The sequence below is a fragment of the Equus przewalskii genome, chromosome 1 (assembly GCF_037783145.1).
Source record: "Equus przewalskii isolate Varuska chromosome 1, EquPr2, whole genome shotgun sequence".
Taxonomy (NCBI): Eukaryota; Metazoa; Chordata; class Mammalia; order Perissodactyla; family Equidae; genus Equus; species Equus przewalskii.
In genome coordinates, this window is record NC_091831.1 from 142,547,846 (window position 1) to 142,563,051 (window position 15,206).

Below are 15,206 nucleotides of genomic sequence, written 5' to 3' on the forward strand. Positions count from 1 at the left end.
AAATGTAGAGAAGGGCATAATACCCTCCAAGTCCATCCATGTTGTGACAAATGGCATGATTCCGTTTTTTGTTTTTTAGGGCTGAGTAGTATTCCACTGTATATACCATATTTTGTGCTGAAATTTATATAATGTTATAAACCATTGTGACCTCTATAAAAAAAATGTGGAGAAGTGCAAAGCCTATGATATTTTTTAAATTCTGAAGCAAAGTTCTACACTTCTGTGTGTGTGTGTGTGTGTATGCCTGTGTAGGAAAGCTAGAGCGAATAGGGTCATCAGTTATGTGCAGCCTTGACACAGGTGCCTTTGCTGCCGCCTCACAATGTCGCGATCACAATGGGGTTCATATGATTTCAGTGGGTGCAGCATACATTAGGAATGATGATAGACCCTCAGTCATCTGTGTGCCATTTGCCATATAAAGACATATGTTCTGAACACGTCTAGCTGTTTTAAAATCTTTTTCACTGCCATATAACATAAAGTCATTCCTTAAATAACTTAATCCACTTTGAAGTGAGCTATAGGAGTTTCTGTTTCCTTTCCCTGTCCTGCTTGCTTTCATTCTGTGCTCCACCTCAGAAACAATCATATCCGGCATTTCTAAGGTTTACTAACTATATTCTGCAGCAACAGAAAAATAAGTAAGTGCTGAGAAAATTTCTTCTTTAATATTTTAGCACAGAGTATTGCTATTAAGAGTTTGGAAGAAAAATGGCACCAAGAATAAATTGTTATACTATGAATGAGTAAGATAATACACCTAGGAAGGAAGCAGATTATGAAAAGTATTTCTTCAAAAGAATGCAAAACTATCAATGTACATTGTGGTAGGGATGCAGCTGAGCCTCAGCCTCTTACTCTCTATTGCTAAGGTGCAGACATGTCTGCAAATTTTTATCACACTGTAGTGAGGAGATAAGAAAGATTTGTTCATATGAAGCCCAAAGTTTTTCTTGGGAGTGAGGATGTGGTTAAAGGTGAATCTGATGTTGGAATGTGTGTTGAACTTATATGGTGGCCCAGCAGAAGTCTAGTAGGGCTGGGTGGGGGGTGGGTAGCGGTACTAAATATTTTCCAGGAAGAACCCATCCCAGTGGAGGAAAGACAGTGGAGATGCTCTTGCTCATGTAAAAGTTGTAGGCATTGGTGAGGAGCAGGGAGTCTGCCTATGGCATCGTGCCTATCACTTGCATCAGTCTCTGACCCAGTATCCTAGAAACACGGCTAGGTTCTGGGGGAAGTGGGGCCTAGAAGCAAAATTCAAAAGAACCTAAACTGTCTAGCTCATTGGGATGAAGCCATGCTTCTTTAGGATCCCTTTTTAACCACAGAAAAAATCCATCCTCCTTACTCCATTACAGGCTATGATCAGTCTGGATATTTTCAAAGCAGCCACCAGGAGATAATGACCAGGCCAGATAGGGCAGCAAGAAAGGCCATTAAGCAGAACAGAGCATATGCACAGTGCCTGGTGGGTCCTGCAAAAGGCAGTGGGGCCTTGAAGCAGTGGGGGCAGTAGCAGGCAATGGGTGAGGGTGTCAGCCCTAGCGAGCCTCAAGTCAATATTTATGCTGTGTAAGTTGCTCCTCAGTACATGTGAGGCATCAGCTGGGAACTCCCAGGAGGACTTCTGGAAGGAGAAATTTATAGAGTACTGGATGAGCAGGTAGGGGATGGAGCCAGGTTAATTGGGTTACAGGCCCCACTTCCCCCAGAACCTAGCCGTGTTTCTAGGATACTGGGTCAGAGACTGATGCAAGATGTAGTTATGTCTTATGATTTACATATCACATACATATGCCATTTTAGTGCAGAAAGACTTCAATTTCAAACAAGTTTTAGAAACAGTGAACTTCAAAGACCATCTTCGGGGTCAATTAAGACATGCATATGTACTTTCAAATGTTAAAAGGAGTTGTTCCTCACCGAGGGCAGCTTAAGTTAATGCATACCCAAACAGGAAGACACTGATAAAATGGCCTCTTCAAAGGGCTTCTGTTTTGTTTTTAAACTGGTGAATCCACATTGTACTTTATACCAAGCTCTATACACATAGGAACACGATGGTGATGATAAATTAGTGAATTACGCCCAAAATACATATCTCAGCATGGTTTTACCTGCTGAAGTATGGTATACACTCACCCTCGCTCCCTCTACATCTTCTTATTTAATTTATATAAAGTTTTCTTTATTAAGCTCTATGCGACAGACTGTGTGGGTAACATAGATGCAAAAGGTACAGTCACTAATCTTATGGCTACTCCATTCTTCTCTTTGTTACATAATCTAACTCAGCAGAATAATGAGTGTGGCCACTTAAACATCTCAACTCTGATGTTAGTGAAATTCACAATATAATTTTAAACTATTGCATTTAGTGTTTATGTGAGTTTACTGACTATAGGAAGGACACATCAGATCCTTAACTATTTGCCTAATTTTTCTTTTAAAAGTGTGAACCAGAATAAAATATATGAATATAGACCAAACAAAAGCAAAGTGTTTGGTAATAATTCTAGCAGTAAATGTGTTTATGATTATTTTCATATCATTTACAGTTTTCCCTTTAGGAAATTGTTAAGAGATTACAATGGAACTCAAAGGGAAAAGGATTCAATATAAAATGTTCCTTTAATTGTACCAGAAACACACAAGGTGCTGAAATTATGGTTCAAATATATATACATGAGATAAGTGAAATACTGATTTTTAGGAGGAGGAGATTGAAATATTTTGTTGGATGTGGATCCAGAGAAAATCTTATATAAGAGTTATACATCTATGCTTTGTAAATAATATATATTTATAGGTAATAATAATATATGTGCTCACACCCAAACATAGGAGGTTATTTGATGCTTATAAGTTCTTGACACACTGTTAGTTAACCTTGGGAAAATAAAGTGTGAACAGAATAATGGAGAAGAACTAAAAACGTAGCCTCATTCCTTTCAGATAAGAGCTGGTAACTGCAATTTAATGGAACTCTAGCACATCAGGTCCTGTAGAAGTGTTTTCTATTTTCAAAAAGAAGTGAGGGGGGAATTCATATTCTTTGTTGAGGTCTACAGATGAAAATTCCTCTAAAAGTAAAACCAACCCTAGTATCTGTAATTAGTCTGGTTCTTGGTCATTAACAAATCATTTAGGTTAATCTAGGAAAGATAATTGTTAGTGATAGAGCATAAGAAGGAGAAGTTTATAAATTGATAATCTATAGATTAAAGAGTTTAACATCTTTTAAATCATCTAAATAAGTAAATTATCATGCTGCCCCTTTAAGGAAATGGCAGAGGATTTCAGTCTACTCCGATTTGGCACACAAATGAGTCATTCCATAATAATATTATCTTGACCGCAAAAAGAACAGAATCTTTGTTTACGTATAAGCTGAAAGACTTTTAAATAATGATCTTGAGAACAGAGAACACACTATACTCTCTGAGGCCAAATTATGACCTCAGTTATATCAAAGACAGTAAAAAGAGCCCCAAAAAAGGATAAAAAAAAAAAAAGAGAGACAAAGAGAAGGCACAGGAAAACAAAGTGGCTACAGAAATATTTCGCAGGAGCACAGCATACGCCTGGTGTCTCTCTCCAGGCCTTCTGCCTGTCTACAGAGCCACCACTCACCTATTACTAGCTTCTCTCTCCTCAAAGAAAAGCCAGTAAACCCCTTCCAATGCTTCATCAATACCAAACATGTCACGGTAAATAGGCTGCAAGCCCATATTGCATGGTTCTCCGAAGAAGCTTCTTCTCATAAGAACAAAGATTTTTCTGTTGCAAGATTTACAAAACAGGGAATTACATCTTAATTAAACCTGTACTGTTCAATGAAAATATTTTCTTAAACACACTGGCACTTTCCCCTTGAAACAAATAATGCTCTAGTTCTTGACATGTGTTTGTTTGTTTTAAATAAAAGATAAGCAGATATTTACTTATGGTAATAGAGAAAAAATACACCCACTGCTTAGAATGGTAGATGTGTAGAAAGGGACAAGGATTCAGGAGTTCTCTATTGTAATCTGCTGATGCCACTAACTTGCTTTGTAACCTTAGGACAGTTTCTTAACCTTTCTGGACCTCCGTTCCCAGAGCTGTAAGTTGAGAGAGTGGGAAATTTATAAGGATGTCTGTTAGTTTGATGATCTGTGATCTATCCACACCAGTCAATTCCAAAATGTCATGCCAGAGATACCATTTTGAGGGTCAATTAGAGTATGTGGTGACTGACTGGGGGAGTCATATGTAATTTCAATATATTTAGAAAATATGCATATATAAGCTCTTACTTCCCCCAAATCAATGAACTATACTCGAAGGCTCTTGACCTCATCTTCACCGAAAACATCTGATGCGATCCTTATCACTTGATTTAAGCAATTTTCTTGGAGCCTGCTTAGAATTGTATACATTTTAGCACTAGATGGTGCAATGTGGATCCTCTCCCTTGATTCTCAAAGTTTAGAGATGGGAACTTGGCATAATTCAGCAGCAAGAATCGTTCCAGAGCCTAGATTCCCGTGGTTTGTGCCTAGCGACCTTTCCGTTGCCAGAAGCTACCTTCAGAAGTTTGAGTCAGATGCACCGCCCATTGTTAGGCCTTGAGAATTCCAGTGAGGATCACTGGATCCATGGGCAGGCTTTTGTTTCAACAACTCACATGTTCAAGGGCCACCAAAAGGTTATTCAAATAAATGGGTACCACATCATCATCGACCAAGAAATCATACTCTTGATCATATTCAAACCGCAGTCAAGGGGACACAAATTTCCTTGAAACGTCTGTAGATAAAGGAAAAAAAAATCACAGCAGATGTGAAGTCATTCTCCAACATGGCCTCCAATGATCCCTGCTTCTTGGTATTCATGCCCTTGTGTAGTTCCCTGACACATTGAGTAAGAGTTGGTCTGTGCAATCAATAGAATACAGCAGAAGTGAGAGTATGCCACTTCTGAGACCAGGTCGTAAAAGGTATTCGGTTTTTGTCCCTGGTTCCTGGTACAGAGCTCCTAAGACCCTTGAGGGATAAAGTTGATTTGAGTGTCTTTTATTCCAATGAGGTGACTCTTGGCAGACCCTAGATAGCTTCAGGATGAGGGTTGGTCATCAGAAAGAAAAAGCCTTGATTAGAAGCTTAGAACTTTCAGTCCCACCCCCTAACCTCCAGGAGAGACGGGCTAGAGATTAAGTTAATCACCAAAGGCCAGTGATTTGATTAATCATGCTACATAATGAAACCTCCTTCATGGAACCGCTAAACAATGGGGTTCATGAAGCTCCCAGGTTGGTGAGCACATAGATAGGCTTCAATGGTGGTATACCTGGAGAGGGTATGCAAGTTATATACCCTGTCACCCGCTTCCAGACTATCTTCTATGCATCTCTTCCATTTGACTGTTCCTGAGTTATAGCCTTTATGATAAACCAGTAATAGTAAGTAAAGCATCTTCTGAGTTCTATAAGTCATTCTAGCAAAATACTGAACCTGATAGGGGATCATGGGAACCCCCACATTTGTAGTTGGATGGGCAGAAATATGGGTGGCCCAGAATCTGAAGTGGGGGCAGTCTTGGGGGACAGGGCCCTTAAACTATGGAGTCTGCACTAACTCCAAGAGTTGGTGTCAGAATTGAATTGAATTTTTGGATATCCAGCTTTTGTCAGAGGATTGGATAGTGTGAGAAAAAACTCTCTCAGGCTTCTTGCTTTCTCTCTTTTCTCTCTCTCAGATCACTCTGAGAGAAGTCAGCTGCAATGACTTGAGGATACTCAAGTAGTCTACGGAGAGTCCCAGTGGTGAGGAACTAAGGCCTCCTGCCAACAACCATCTTAATAAGCGATTAGGAAGTGACTGCAGGATTGACACCTTGATTGTAGCCTTGTGAGACCTTGAACTAAGCCCTTCTAGATTCCTGACCTTCAGAAAGTATGTGAGATAATATGTGCTGCCAGGTTTCAGGGTAATTTGTTATACAGCAATAGATAACTATTACAGTACATGATTCCTTATATCTAATCCACTGTAAAGTCCCTGTCATAAAATCCACAAGAGTGGGTCCTAGAGTTTGAAAAAAAAGGAATCCAACAAATTACCCTGATTTTCCAAAACAAACACACATTCTAAGTTTAATATATATGGTTTGTTAATAGAAATCCTGACTATTCAAAATAGTTAATTCAACATCACCAAGTTTCAAATTTTAGTAGCTCTTTTGGACTATTTTCTTCCATTGTCTTCATTGAAATTATTAGCATATCCTTGTTTAGTCATTTTGAAGGAGCAGTGGAAAGGGCACCCACCTCTACTCCTAGGACGTTCAGTAGCTCAAGACGTTCTAGGCTCTATTTTTTCCTCAAGGCTTTATTTTAATCTGACCAGATGGGTTCTAGACTCTTTTTGGAAATTACATTCCTTATTAACAATTTTACGTTGAGCATTTCTTTGTGTAAGTTCCATAGACTCAGATGTGCTAGATTTGTCCCATTTCTTTATTTTTAAAAAATCAAGTTAATTTGATTCCTGATTTCTATTTTACCAGACAGATAAGAAATCTAATCTCAGTTATTATTGAGGCTTCCTCCTCTCCACCTCCCGGCATCTGGCCATGGGCTTAGTCATCGCCAAGCATCATGGAGGTCCTCTGGCTTTCGGGTCCTACCCTGGGCCTTTATGTGCTTATTGTCTGATATTGCAGCCTGTTTTCCTTGGGCCCAAGCTAGGCCGTATTCTTGCAGTGTTGGGAGGAAAACTAAGAAAGAACAAACACTGGACAATACCTCAACAAATCATCCTATGGCAGAGAGTCGGAGAATGAATTAAATGTTAGGAAAAACAGAAAAGAAGTAAGCAAGATGGCACCAGCCTTTGGGTTTCTTAAACACTCAACAGGAAACAGGAAGTACAGAAATAATAAACCAAGAAATAAAAGTAAGGCAGCTTAAGAAGTACCATTTAAATTGCAAGGGCTGGGGAAACTGACAGAAATAAATGACCAGAGTGGAGTAGGCTTAATAAGAATAAATATATGTATATGTAATCCCTCACATTTGTATGGAGTTTTATATATTATGAAGGACTTCTTCCACATTGTAATTTCATTTGAGACACTCATTAATATGAAGTTGGCAGGACAGATGTTAACAACTTCATTTTACAGATGAGCAAAGTGGGACTCAGCCAGCTTTGGTGACTTGTCCAGTATCACAGAGCTGGTTAGTAGTGGAATATGAAAGTGAGCCCAGCCCTCCTTCTACCTAGTGCTTTCTCTGCCCTTCCTGTACATCTGCGGTGAATTGGTTCCCTAGAGGTAAGTCTAGAGCAGGATTGGAAGTATCTAGATGGACAAAGAGAAGAGGCATCCAAGAATGACAAGGAGTGTAGGTGGCTGTGGAAGAGCATGAAAATACATGAGAAAGAAATGACCAAGACAAGTGGAAGTTTCCTGATATAGAACAGAAAAACCAGGGTGTGGAATACCGAAAGAATGCTGAGTGGTGACCAAGGGAGCCATTGATGTTAGATATCAAATTCTCCCCTCCTGCCCCCTGAGTAAGAAGTTTATCACCTACATCTCTTTACACATGAATAACCATAAAGAAAACACCAGTATCTTCACGAAATACATCATCCAATGCAGGAATACACAATCTCTCTTGGCCGTTTCTAAATCTTAGTCACAGCGAGTAACAGCATTCTCATTTCTTTTTCTCTGAGTCCTGTATCCAAGGCTTATATTCTGGTCTGGACCATACAGGCAGGTGAAGTCTTTGAGGAGTACATTACGTCCACTTGCCATTATGCCTCTGTAATTCTTAGTGATATTTCTTATTGCCAACCAGACTGACCACACATAAACCAGTGCAAGAGCTTCCAGGGAGGTGTTACTCCAGCCAACTTCCTCCGTAGAGTACAAAGACAGGGATGGAGTTCAGGAAATGGGGTGTCATATCTCTAAGTGGAACAAGAGAAAAGGTCTCTGAAGGAACAATGGGATCTAGGGCCCATTTAGGATGACATGCCAGATGGGTACAGTAGACTCTCATGTGTTGTGATGCTGTGTTAACCTTTCCATAAAGCTCTTGTGTGGCCTGAAGCTTTGCTGTTGAGCATCTATACTGATTTCTGTGCTTAGAAATAAGAAATTTATTAGGAAATTTAAAAAAAAACAAAACAAAACCTCTGCAAGTATTCAATCCCTCCCCTCTACTCCTGTCTCTCAACATTGTTATCTTTTTTTATAAGCAACAGTATTTTGGCAAATGAAAATTCTCAAAATGCTCGACCACACCTTATCCCAAAGCCTGGACTTAGTTTGAAAGCTTTATGGCTCTGACTCAGTACAGCTGGTTATCCTCTTTAACTGGATTGATGGTGACAATTGTAATTACCTCAGATGAGATTGCCTGTAATGCAATTATGCTTCCTTCATCAGCCTGAGCTGGACTTGCGGAATCCATGCAGAAGATGCCTTCAATTACTGAGAGGTTAAGGACAGCATCATATCGCCTCACAAATCGTGTTTGTTACTATATAGGATTTTAAAAATTGTGTAGGAAGCTGAAGGAATTATTCCTCTAAAATGGCTTTTCTGATCCAGATCCGTTCCTGTATAGAGCTATCCTATATAGTGAGATGACTACATTCCAGAGCTATATTTTTATTTAAATAAACATATTTTAAGGACTCAACATAGAGTACCAACAGTAAATCTATATTTTTCTCACTGCTTTGTTACTACCTATTGATTATAAACAGCAACTGCATCTAGAAGACATTTTTTAAAAGTTTATAAAATGTAGTAAAGTTTAACTTGATTTTTATATGATTTGAAAACTTACATTTTCTAAAAGTAACATAATAAATAACAAGAGATAATTTCAAAATACTGGTTTTTATGGTAGATGGAGCCATAATTAATACCTAAGGAGCCAGCTGCTCTCCTACAATGAAGTCTCTCCCTATTTTCCAATTAACACATGGAGAACTTTAGAATTTTTCAATTGGAAGCCCAGCTTCGAAACAGGACGAGTCTGCCAAACGCACTGCAAACACATGTAGTTTAGGAGAAATGGCACACGCTGGAAACCCACCCCAATCTTATTAGCTTTAGCATTGCTCTCATTAAAAATAGAGCTGCTTATGGGTTTTTCCTTCCGAAGCATATGAAACATAGAACTTGGAAATGTGCCCTTTGAAAACTTATTCCTGTATTCACAAACCAGATGGTGCACATCAAATGCCTCCTGATTTTCTAATGAAATAAAAAAAGGGTTCCTATTGTGTTCTTTCATAAGATGAACACATCCTCAATTGCTAGTTTTGACAGATACTCTTGGAAAGTTAAACAATTTGGCTAACGTTGTCCTGCTGGAGCTGCACAGGAAGGCCGCCCCCGAGCTGAAGAGCTGGAGCCCTGCTGAGAGGTGCTCTGCTTTTTAATTCTTCCAAAGTAGGCTTTAGTAGAGGTGCAAGCCCTGCCACAGCTGCTCACCAAGAAACCTTCTGTCTTTGAACATCAGAGATGAAGAGTCTGCTGTCTCATAAAAGGGCTAATCACACAGGAAAAGAGAGTCAGTCTCTCTCTTTCTCTCCCTTTCTGTGGTCCGCTGCTTAGTCAAGCCATCAAGCGGTGTTTGTAGCTGGCTCTCATCACTAACACTGCCAATAAAACCTAACTCTGGGCGCCATCTGAATGTCACACTCACCACTTTGAGATACCATACAGTACAAATGTATCCAAAGGCAAGAAAATTATGCCGGATTTTTCTAACAAATTAGAGAAGAATATGAAATATAATGTTGTTTACCTTGAAGAAGGTTGGTCCGTGTGGTCAAAAACCTGAAAAAAAAAAGAGAAATGGATTAATTTTCTATTACTTCTGACCTTTGCCATCATGATAATGCATTAAACATAGCTGTGGTATGTCTATTAATTTAGTAAATCCACTTGTTATTTTCTAATTAGATGTATCTCTTGCTTGAAGTAATAGAATGGTTTAAGCCAAACCGGATTCTAACCTGAATCCAATTTCTCTCTTTAATTCCACTATTAATCAGGAATCTGTTGAGCTGAGGAAAAGCAGCCACCAATAGACTTGGGGAAAAGACGGTGGCAGGCTAGACACTGAAGTTGTGAAACATTATCTTTTTTTTAACTTTCAACAACTTGAAGGTCCCTGTCTGCTGTCTTATTTTGTCTCCCTCCACAGAGGAGAAAAAATTTTCTTTGTGCTGAGACATCCTGTTTCACGAAATACAACATCGTATCTCATTTTTCTTCATGAACCACTCTAATTTAACAGTTGGGCTGGAAGAGCACACATTACCAACAGATTCAGTCATATAACACCCAAAATCTGGAAATAATAGCTTCACATACTACAAAATAAATCAGTTACTCCATCAATTCTGTAAGCCGAAGAGTCTGAAAATCGAAGGAAGGTATTTCGAACAGTGCTGTGCAAAAGAGATTGCTGAGTTGCGTGTTCAGTTAAGCCCAATGCCATCTCTTGTTCCCAGTTTGCTTTGCAGAAGCATTTAGTTTACATTTTAAATATGTGTATCTTTCGACTTGGGTCAGAAAGACTTAATTATACATAACACCACTACCACCAATAACGCTATGGTTGATCAATACTCCAGGATTTGAAAAAATTTTCCCCAAATGTCACACAATTCCCTGGGACCTAGGGGCTTTTCCTCTCCTTAAGGTGTAAGACCGCTTCTCCTTTTGGTGTTTTGCCCTTAAAAAAAAGGTATTTAGTACACAGCTACCAAATCCATCTAAAAGGTTAGCTTTCTTTTTATTTTAGTGCTCTTTCTTAATGGGCAAAAATGATTGATTAGTTCACCTGAAACATTCTTAGCCTCAGGGCAGAAACAGTGCTTTGCACACAATAGTGGACTGGATTTAGAAAAGAAAAAGAAAATCTTTCAAGAATGCAGTGAAGTTCAAAAGTGGAAGAAAACAGAAAAGCAAGGGCTGAAAGCACATTTAAATTCTCATGTTTATTTAAAATCCAATGATTGTGTTTTAAGTTGTATTGAATTATCATGTGTGTACTGGCTCTTTATCTTAACTGGAAATGTACTTACATCACAAAGTCTAAATTCATCTGGATAGTTTATACAGTGAACATCGGAATCGTCTTAGTTTCCCCAAACTCCATATACATTTTGAGAAAAAAATTAAGGTGATTTTTTTCCCTAATAAATCTGCGACCTCTATTACTTCCTCCTCCCCTCCCACCATTGACTTTGAAGCTGCTTTCAGGAAGAGGCGTCTCTAAGTGGCAAGTTTGTTGACCTGTCAGAAAAGGCAAGGGGTGAAAGAGAGAAGCAGCAAATTCCTTGCCACTGGCTAGAATGAAGTGAGAGGAACTACATAAACCCTGGTAATATTAATCCTCTTTTACTCTGATCTTATCTCTGACCCTCTTCTACTGTTTATGTTTTGGGCATCCTGAAGCACCATGCTCCCAGCACAGTAATTTATGTCTTAGGAGAAGTGGGTTTTAAATTTAAGTGTGCATCAGAATCCCTGTGGGAGCTTATGAGAAATGCAGATTCCTGAGCTCCAGCCCAGCTTCCCTAAATCTGAATCTCTAAAGGGTTAGCACCCAGGAATGTTCATTTTCAATAAGTTTTCCAGGCCACTATGATTAGGTGGTCATTCTGAGAAACACAGGCTTAGGAAGATATGTAAAGTGATCTCCGGCTATGCCAAGTGCCAAATGACAGGCCTTGAGTGGACAGGTGTTTTAAATTGATATCCCATCTTAGAGTACATATTCAGTAAATATTTGTTTAAAAAAATAATATTTAATATATAAGTCCAACTTGTTCATTATTTGCAAATGTTTTTCATTCTCCTTTATGATTTCCAAACAGACATCTGACCTGCCTTAAGCATTGTTCCACTCAGTAATCTATGAATCACTGAAAAGTTATAAAGTTTAGGTAATATAGACTCTGATTAATGTGCCTCTAATTTATTGTTTATTTCCAGGTAAGTCATAGAATCCTTAAATTTATAACTGGAAGGACTTCAGAAAAATTTTAGTCCAATCCTTTCATCTCTTTTCAGGTGAAGAGAGATTAACTTTAGGATTATTTTATAAATGGGGGTGATCTGAAAGATCAATGCAAAATTTTAGCAGTGATCTTGAATAATTCCCAGGTGTCTGCTTAATTTTTACCCCTTCTCAGTTCAGATGGAAATATCCATAAAAAGAACTATGTAAGTAAATATAATTAATCATAATCAATCATGTACTGTCTTGTATTTGCCTAGAACCAAAATACTAAAGTGGACACATGGCATCCTGCTGGTTCTAATTTTCTACTAATTCATGAAACACTTCGTGCTTTGCTTGTGACAGCACAAATCTCTCAACTTCCTATTATAATTAATGTTATGAAAAGCATTGATGCGCCCAAATACGTGCCATAAAGTCCTTGAGTGTGGGATGGCCGTTTCCAATACACATAGAGTTTGCGTAAATGTCAATAAACATATTATTATCATTTTCCTTCTATCAGCCTCAGGACTTCACTTTCTTCAATTATAAATGTTGGGTTTGGACTAGATGATATCAAAGAACCTAACACAATGATACAATTAGGCGAAAACGGAAGGACTGGTATAAAGATGCCAACTTTTAATTTAAAACATATAAAAATATCTGAGAAATGATCGTCTCTCCCATCATTTTGCTGAGAAGGAAAATGTGAACACTAAAAGCATCGGAAGCACATAATTTCAAAATAAAGACAGAATTTCAAAATAAAGTTATTTTTTTGAAAAAAACCCCAGCAAAATACTCCACTGACCTTATGTTTTCCATATTGCTGTGGATTCATAACTTAGTCACGGACCAGCACCCGTCTATGAATTACTCTGTGGGAACCACTGCTGTAAAAGTTCTTCCCCAAAGAACCAAAGGCAGCATTTCCCCGTGTGTATCTGACATAACACTCATGCCCCGAGATGCTTCTAAATACAGGATTTCCAAGTTTTAGAGCAAACGGGTGTGGTGGTGGTGGGTGCTTCAAAGGATAATCCCCTTTCAGAGATTCTTGGTGAATGATATACAGATTCAGAGTTCTTTTGAAATAAGGCAAAATGTTAACTTTATTTCACCTATCATTTTAAAAAGTTACTTACCCCAGGAAACATGTTTTGCACACAGTACTTGTTAATATTCTGCAAAACTAGTGTTCTGCATAGCACACTCTCAGAAAGTGCTCCATGATTTTCCCTAAATCAGCTCCACATCGTGACCCACACTCATAGTTCACAGGCTCACTGTTCTCCCTCCTTGCAGTGTTAACTCTGGAGGAATCTTTGACCTCCATTCAGGAAATATTAGTTGAGCGAATTGGAAGAGAGCCTAACACTGCAGGTGGCAGGCTATAAGGCCAGCCTAGAATAAAGCCCTGGGGCGGAGGCCGGGTCCCCACGAGGGAGATGGTATCCTCCCACCCCCAGCACAGCAAGCCATGTCTTCCAGGTCTTCTCTCTTCCTGAGAATTTTCGAAGGTTCGGCTGTGTGTCAGGAGACCAAAATGACAGTGGCTTAAACAAGGTAACTTTTGTTTTTCTCTCCTGTACACAGTTAATTACATAGTCTGGAGCATCAGTTCCCAAAGTGTGGCCCCAGGCGAGGAGCATCAGCATCACCCTGGAACTTGTTAGAAATGCAAATTCTTGAGACTCTCCCCACCCCTACTGAATCAGAGGCTCCCCAAGCCCTCCAGGTGATTCTGATGCTAAACTCTCAGAACCATGGTTCCCAGGTAGCTGGTCCAGGGCTGGAATAGGGATTCTGTTCCAAGGAGTCATCCAGGAATGCAGGCTCCTGCTCTCTTGATGCTTCACTCCCTGCCCCTTGGATGTTTCCCTTGTACTCATGTTCCCAAATGATTTGCTACCACACGTGTTCAGTCACAACTCCTGTGCTCTCTTCCTAAGGAAACTTTCCCAAAGCTGGCTCCGCCTCTGAGTTCTCCAGCCACAGGCCTCGTGCAGGCTCTCATCAACTCCACCTGCACTGCTGCAACCGTCTCCCAAACGCTCCTCTCCTGCCCACTGATCCTCCCCAAGCTAGTCCATCCCCACCCAACGAACAGAGGCATCTTTTCTTTTAAATGTGATTTTCATCTCTTTCTTACTAACCGTCATCTGATTCCCCAGTGGCAAAGCGCAGACTACAATGAAGGTCACAGAGTCGTTCAATATCCGGCACCTATCTTTCTTCTCAATTATCCCTCAGTCTTTCACCTGTACACCTTCTGAATCCCAGCTACAATAAACACTGTTTCCAGAACCTACCATACCGCTTCAGCCTCCAAGCCTTTGCACATGTTGTTCCCCTCACTTAGAAGGCCTGTGTTCAGAATCCTCTACAGGCACACACATACACACACACCCTGAGACACACCTCTTCCAATCATCTTTCTGATAAACACTTGCTCATCTTTCAAAATCTAATCTACATACCACTTCTGTGGGGCCTTTCTCAACTTCCCCACCCACGCTTGTTTACTCGCCCCCTTGTGGTCTCATTGTATGCATTCCTACCTATCCTAGAATACTCATCAAATTGTATTATAATTTTCTGTGTACAAGTCTGCCTCCTGTATTAGATGGGGAGCTTCTTGGAAGCAAGCACTGCTATTTATTCGATAAACATTAAATGCCTACTTTGTGCCAGGAAGTTCATATCCTGAAGTGTAAGGCTTAGCACAGTGTCAGTGTCTGCTGGGTACTCAATAATTGCTGATTTAAAGCATGAATGAATGAAGGTTTTCCGTAAATTCTCTCAAGGATGGAATGACTGGTTACTACTTACTTACAATGTACCTGTGGCTATCCTTGAGAAACACACGTGGAAGTATCTTAATTGTTAGTGATCTGTTGGGTCTGCTAAATTCAGAAATGGGAAAGCATTTAGAGAATAAGTACTGGCCTTTAAAGAGCAAAAGAAGGAGAAGGAGGGAAAAGAGGACAAAAAAACCCTGGGGTCGGGGCAAAAGAAGTGAGATATCTACGTTCACAGCAAGGCCTGTGTCTGTACCTCGGAAAATTGCGCAAAGGGAGTCCCGTAATAGTGATTGAGACCTACAGAGAAACAAATATTATCCTTCCAAGGTTGTAAGACTTGATGGTACCTGTCGCTCTTGCTG

The 15,206-nt window shown here is 39.6% G+C and overlaps 1 protein-coding gene across 15 annotated transcripts in view; it reads right to left on the bottom strand.

The window, feature by feature from the left end:
• SEMA6D (semaphorin 6D) overlaps positions 1–15,206 on the bottom strand; it is a 570,904-nt gene that overhangs the window by 164,410 nt on the left and 391,288 nt on the right. For all 15 annotated transcript variants that reach the window (XM_070624834.1, XM_070624639.1, XM_070624829.1 and 12 more), the window contains one exon: positions 9,827–9,858. The gene's annotated coding sequence lies outside the window, so the exon portion shown is untranslated. The remainder of the gene's footprint in view (positions 1–9,826; positions 9,859–15,206) is intronic.